This window comes from Sceloporus undulatus, chromosome 4 (genome assembly GCF_019175285.1).
Source record: "Sceloporus undulatus isolate JIND9_A2432 ecotype Alabama chromosome 4, SceUnd_v1.1, whole genome shotgun sequence".
In the NCBI taxonomy this organism is placed as follows: Eukaryota; Metazoa; Chordata; class Lepidosauria; order Squamata; family Phrynosomatidae; genus Sceloporus; species Sceloporus undulatus.
The window spans coordinates 179,445,487-179,452,986 of NC_056525.1; positions in this window are offsets into that span (position 1 = coordinate 179,445,487).

Genomic DNA, 7,500 nt, shown 5'->3' on the forward strand with positions numbered 1-7,500 from the left:
CTTTTATAAACAAAAACTAGCCTGAAGGCAAAGGTATTTGTCCTACATCAAAGGAAATCGAATCTGCATTGTAAAGGATGGCTTGGTCTGGCAATGTTGGACTGAGAATGGAGTTGTAAATCAGCCTTCTGTGGCTTGTCTGGCAGAATATCCTGCCTCAGTTGCCTGTCTGCCTGACTTCTGAGTTTCTCATTTGCAACTCCCAAGCTATTCTGTTTGATGAACATATGGGGTAGTGTGGACATGCTCTTATACCTCAGGAACCATCGCTGCCCAGAGTACAGCATCCATTTGGGGCCATAGGGAAAACACACGCACCAAAATTCAGAAGATTTTGGCTTAGTGTAACAATGGGTTCACACACTCATTCCCACACCAATTCAGGACTGGCTCGCTGCTTCTTAGCCCTCAATTGCCATCTGACAGAGAAACAGAGTGCCTGGCTGCACATGGCCAGATGCCCCATTTCCACATCAGATGGGGCAACTGAGGGGGATTCTTAGATGGATCACCAGGTGTCACAGGTAAGAAGCAGAGGGTGGGCTGACTAAACAGCCCAATGATAATGGCAGCAACATTCAAAGACACTGTGGACAACCAGGGCTATTTTACCGTGGGGTAAAGCATCCTTAGGATCTACATCTGTACTGGGGGAATTGCAAGACAACCCCTAGAACTATTTCCCCAGATGCATGAAGATCTCCTGGCATTGTAAATTGCTAGCTAGGAAGCACTAGAAGCATGGGTACAGCTAACCATGTGCCCCAAGCCAAGGGAGTTTGTTCAAAAGAGTTGATAAGGTGTAAGGAAATTGCTTCAGTGCTTCTGAAGTTGGAAATCTGCACTGGTGTGTGAGTGTAAGAGTTTGTGTGTGTGAATGCATTTTAGCACATTGCCAGTCTTTAAATAGCAAGCAGGAAATGTGCTGTCCATTTGTGATTAAACAGCTAGATTCTTGGCTGAGATTTAAGTGCAAAACTCATTCTCCAGTCAAGGCTGCTTTATAACATGGTAATGGAAATGGATAGGCCAGGACAACTGTTGTAACTTATTGGTCATTATGAACATGAAGTATGAGATGAGATATAAAGTCAAGGGCTTTCATGGGCGGCATCCATAGTTTTTTTGTGGGTTTTTCGGGCTATGTGGCCATGTTCCAGAAAAGACTCAACAAATGCAAATGAGAAATCTCCCAGCCGACAATGAGCACTATCAAGCAGACATCAATCCTCTTTTGCACACCCTCCACCATGAGGCCTGCCATTAGCAACAAAAACAATATACTTGCAAATTCACTCCTGCCTTTCCAGGTCACCCATTATATATACCCAAGTCATTTCCAGGCAAGCATCCTCTGAAGATGCCAGCCACAGATGCTGGCAAAACATCAGGAAGAAACTTTTCTGGAACATGGCCACATAGCCCGAAAAACCCACAAAAAACTATGAGATGAGAAGTTGCTGGTTCCAACTTCTGCTCAATTATCTGTTTGTCTGCTTGTTCCACTTCCTTTACCACACACCCTGTGGCCCAGCATAACAGAGAAGAAGCTGGTCTGCAGCAAATAGTGAGTTATTTTAATGCAAGTTAAGAGGAAGAAACCTCAGATCAGATATAGGAATTGTGATGACAATCTAGAACCAATTCTGGATTTTGGTTCTGCGTTGTGTAATCAGAACAAAGTGAGCCCGAACGGAACTCAAGATACATCACCAATGTAAACAATGCCCAGGAGTGTACCCATATCACATTGTTACAGTAATCCAACAACCACTTTGCTTGGCTCTGTCCTATGGGATCCTTGGATTTGTTGTTTGATCTTGTACTTAGAATTCTTTGAAAAAGAGCTGTAGTGTATTGTTCAAGGGAGTGGAGTATTGCTCTCTATCAAGGATTTCTAAGAACCCCACTAAAGTACAGATTCCAGGATTCCTACATCTAATTAAAAGAACACAAATATTGCTAAAAATATAAAATTGTTGAAAACACTTAAAATGATACAACACCCTAAGCTGGTTCTTTAAAAACATTCTGTTTTAAAAAGCCTGGCTGCACAAGAAGATTTTAACCTACCAGTAAAGGACAGACAACAAAGAAGGGTCATTCTGATCTCCCTAGGAATGGAGTTCCACAGTCCATGGGCAGCCACAGAAAAGACCCTTTCTTGTGTCCCCCCCCAACCATGCTTGAGATGAGGGTGGGACTGAGGGAAGGGCCTCTCCAGAGGATCTCAGGGCCCAGATCAACTCATAGAGGGAGATACGATCTGCCAAATAGCCTGGACCTGAGTCATATAGGGCTTTATAGGTCATAATTTTAATGGTGCCCTGAAACAAACAAACAGCCAATGGAGCTGTTTCAGCAAGGGCATTGTATGGTCTCTGTAACCTGCCACTGTTAACAACCTGTTTTTTTGGAGCAGCTGCAGTTTTTGAACACTCTTCAAAGACAGCCCCAAATAAAGCAAGTTACAGTAGTCCAAATGGGATGTAACCAAGGCATGTACCACTGAGGCCAGATCAAGCATTTCAATGAACAGGTACAGTTGGCACACAAATTTTAAATGTGCAAAAGCACTCCTGGTTACTGCAGGTTCAGAGCTTGGTCCAGGAATACTCCCAAACTGTGAATCTGCATCTTCAGGGGGAGTGTAATCCTGTCTAACACAGGCTGGATCTCTATTCTCTGATCTGCCTTCCGGAGCACCTCTGTCTTGTCTGGATTAAATTTCAATTTCAATTTCATCCAGTCCACTACTGATGACAGACACAGGTTTAGGACAAAGACAGCCTATTTGGATTGAGGTGATGGCATTGCAGCCCCAAACTCCAGATAATCTCTCCCAGCAGTTTCAGGTGTATGTTAAATAGCACAGGGGGCAACACAGGGGGAATCCTGGGGTATCCCAAAGGCAGTGGGCAGTGGATTGAGCAGGAGTCTCCTAACACTACCTTCTGAGTTCACCCCTCAGGAGCATAGCCATTGTAAAACAGTACCTCTAAGTCCTATCCAAGAGAGGTGACCCAGAAGGGCACCATGGTCAATAGCATCAAAAGCCACTGAAAAGTCCAGCAGAACTAACAGGGACACACTCCCCCTGTCCAGTTCCCCGGGTATGTCATCCACCAAGGTAACCAACACTCTCTGTTCCATATCCAGGCCTGAAATGAGATTGAAATAGATCTAGATTATCCATTTCATCCAGAAACCCCTGGAGCTGGGAAGCCACCATAAGTTCCACTACCTTGCCCAAAAATAGTAGGTTGGAGACTGTCTGATAAGTATCCATAAATAATATCAATGATACTGTAACTTTCAGAACCAGTGCCAGCTTCAGACCAACCATTAGTCAGCTACTGTATATTATAAGTCTTCACCCCAGTTAACTCACTGGCTGGTGCTAAGGCCATAGACTGAATCTACACTGCAGAAACAATGCACTTTGACCCAGCTTTAACTGCCATAGCTCAATACAATGGAATCCTGAGGGAAGAACTCTCTGACAGGGATGTTGACACAAAACTATAGATTTCAGAATTCCTTATCATTGACCCATGACACTTAAAGCTGGGTCAAAGTGCATTGTTTCTGCAGTGCTGTTTTCAGATAGAATTTCTGTATCTTCAATAGATTCAAGATTTCCTTCTCAAGATTTCTCTAAGCTCCAAAAAGTACTGCCACCTTGGGTTCACTCTGTACTGCTGATACTACTGTCCTTATTCACAGACCTTCACAAATCTTGGCATCAAGTGATTTGAGCCTCTCATTGAAATCTTTACTCATCATTGGATGTGGTTATGATATCTTCAGGCTCCTTGTAGTGGGCAACCCCTTCTCGGTTCCCTCTGAATTCTCTTCAGGGTTTTTCTTTCCTCTGCTTCTTGACACTCACTCTCTCAAAGTTGGAACTGATCTTAAATATTCTCCAAGTTGGACCTTTCAACCAATCAGTCTATTAATGGATAAAATTTTGCACATACATAGTCTATTAGTTTCAAATAACCAATACACAAATACAAAGTGTTTCTATAATGATAATAGGCCACCTTTTGATTCCACTCATCTGTATATACATCAGCCCAACATTTTAAAATTCCAACCCTTTTCTGGTCTAAGTCACCAATAAAAGATACTGGGTTGTTGGTTTTTCCCCCTCACTTTACAGCTAAACCTTTCTTTATCAGTCATTGTTTCAAAGCAAAATATATTAACACATTTAACTTTTCCCTCAGGTAGCAACTGTTTCTTCACAGGCACATTTATTTTGCAGAATGCCTTCAATGAATTCACTGAGCCTTTAAAAAAATGAAGAAACAACAAAACCACATAGAAATGAATATTTGATGATTAATTTACTGTGCAGAATATCAGCTTGCCATGTTGAAATAACAATGGACAGTACTTTACAAACTTCTTTCATCTTAAACTGTGACAAGGAGCATTTTCTGCTTTCTTTTTATAAGAGATCTATCCCTGAATCTTTCCTGCCTCTGGGTTCATGAATTATTGTACCCCTTTCCATGAGAGAGAAATCATGCTCTTTCTAATGGTGGCAAACGTTTAGTCCAATTAATTAATGCGAGCTACAAGTCAGTGGAGACAATAGCCCAGAGAAGAGTTTGGAAATTTAAACCAGGATAAGAGACAATACAATTAGTTCACTATTTTACTTGCTAGTACTTTAGAAACACGTTGAAATATGCACTTTGTTTTTGCACATCAAAAAGTACACAATATCTCCAAGGCTCACTGATCAGATAAGAGATTCAAAAAAGAAGTTCCCACTTCATTTTACGGAGATGGTCTAAGAAACAATGATGTCTAAAGTTTTTTTTAAATCCAAATGGTAACACACACACACACACACACACACACACACACACACACACACCACATGACCTGTTCAGCTCAACAGAAGAAAACCAAAAGGAGATCAAGAAGACAGAAAATAAAGGTATAAAATGGTCAATACAATTACTATAGCTCAGTCTTAATGTTCAAACCAACACAAACATATCCAGCCACCTGTTCCATAACAGAAGGAACCTTGTCAGATAGTATCAGAAGAGGATAAGTAAAATAGCATCTCAGATCACTAATCAGTTTTCAGGAACTCCTGATTTACATGGCAAAACCCATAATTTACTGCTCCTTAATATGACTACAATCTCTAATGCAAGAAAGGGTTGCCTTAAATAGACTGAATGTAAAATTGGACTGCCCTGCCCCATGGACCAATACTAAATCTACTGAGAATATGTTTATGTTATAGCAAGGTATTTTTCATGTAACACTAGGAAAGAGAGTAGAAGTTGCATAGGGATGGTGGGCTCTTCCTTCTTGGATGTTTTCCAGCAGAAGATTAGAAACTACCAGTGGAGATACTCTACCTCTGGATTTCTTGCACTGAAAATTGGATATGCAAAATGGACTACAGTGTCTCTTCCAACCTGATGAGTCTATAATAAATGCAATGCCAGAGCCCCCATTTAATTTGTGCTAAGACTGGATTCAGCGTCAGTTTCACTTCGTTTCCCATATACTTTTATTTTTTAAATGCATATTCCATTTTTTTTTCATCTTAGGTTTGCAGAAATTGGTGTATTTTGGAAAATCTGAGAAATTAATATGAATTTCTTAGTAATCTGCACTACACGCATTCAACAGCTCAGCTGGTTCTCACATGTATTGCCCATGATTCTGTATTGCAGAGACCTAGTATAAAGGTTCTGCATGCATAACTATCCTATGTCTCCACTCTTATCTTGACAGTGAGATATCTTCAAAGCATTTTGATGATGAATCGAGAAAAAACAAATGTGTCAATCATGAACTCACAGACTGTAGATGGAAAATCTTCCACTACAGCTTGATTCTAACTACTTCTAGAGATGCACCAGATTCTGTAGTCTGCATATATGTAGTGTCTGATGAATCAGTGAGATGAGATGAGGGCTAGGTGTAGGGATGTCAAATGATATGGATACAAGTGGGCTATGTAATGTATGTGTAAGTATTTTATTTCTCACCTTTCTTCCAATATAGGATCCAGTGTGGCTCACACATATTGAAGATGGCCTTTAACATTTCTTTGAATGTTTGTAGCTATCTGTATAACTGGGAAAAGGCATGCCCTGGATATATGTCTAAGGATAGACATCTTCACTGACCTGCATCATCCTCTTCCTAGTAGAGAGACTAGGGCTCCATTGAAAAACATAGAGAATCCACTCAATTCAAAAACTTTAATGGTGCTGAATATATTTTATACATTGGACTCAGTGAACAGCTTTTTAAAGGTCTGGACTAAATCCTGGAGAAGATTTACCACCCACTCCACCCACTCCCATTGAAGTCCACACTATCTCTACCCCATATATGTATTAGACAGTATCCAGCAGACAGACTGGGCCTTCCCACACAGGTAAACTTGCTGCATTCTACTTGCCAATTTGTTTAGAGTCCTAATAAAGTGCAATTCTGGTCTTCTATCCTAATTTCCTCCCCCCCCTTCTTTTCTGCTGGAGGCACAACCACCATAACAGCTGTGTGTGTTTCAAATCCTTGATGCCTTGTGTTACATAAAGGACAGTTGTGTGTAAAAAAATTGACTTTTGGATCAGACCCATGGAAAGAGCTGAGACATATAGAAATGAATGGGACTGCTTCAAATGCCTGAAGTTACATAGTGAGAAGTACTCTGTGAGCAAGTATAATCCATATTCTTGCAACATAACAGTATTATAGATTGGTCACATTCAATAATATTTATCTTTGTAGGAAAAAATATATGAAAGTAAGATAATAATCTGAACATTAAATGGAAAGGGAATAATGATACTCCAGTATTATGAAATATCTGTAGTGAGAAATGTCTAAATCTAGAAGAATGTTGAATTTAAAATTCAGCATCAAACATCAAGACAAACATCATGATTTAATTTTGGTATTCGCACCTTCTGAAATAGCAAGCATCTGCGATGTTTAAGCAAGGTTATTTGTATAACTGCAAGAAGCAAATGTTGTATATGGCTTTAAAATACTATGTATACTACAATGCTGTGTGTGGCCTCTTTAGTTTATAAATATGGGTTATTATTAGGATTGTTGAGTCAGATCTGTTATCTCCTTTTGGGAAACCATTTTTGGTATGAGATTAACTCTCTATAGTGGTTGCTGCTTACTATTACCTATAATAAACATCATTAATTATCCTGTCAACCTGCCCTTTGTTTATCTGAAGGTCAAGATCATAGACTTTTGCCCCATTAGATTCAATATTTAACACTTCGGTTGATGTCCAACTCTAAAGAACATGGAAAAGGAAACTTGACACACAAAAGTAGGCAATATTTGTGCCAACTATTTTGAAAGAGCATATTAGCTGTTTAATTGATGACAAGATGTTCTCATTGTGTGTGTGCGTGTTTGTGCATGTGTGTGCACAAGGGGCAGGGAAGAGAGAGAGACATGTCAAAGGAATCCTTAGTTATAATCTAA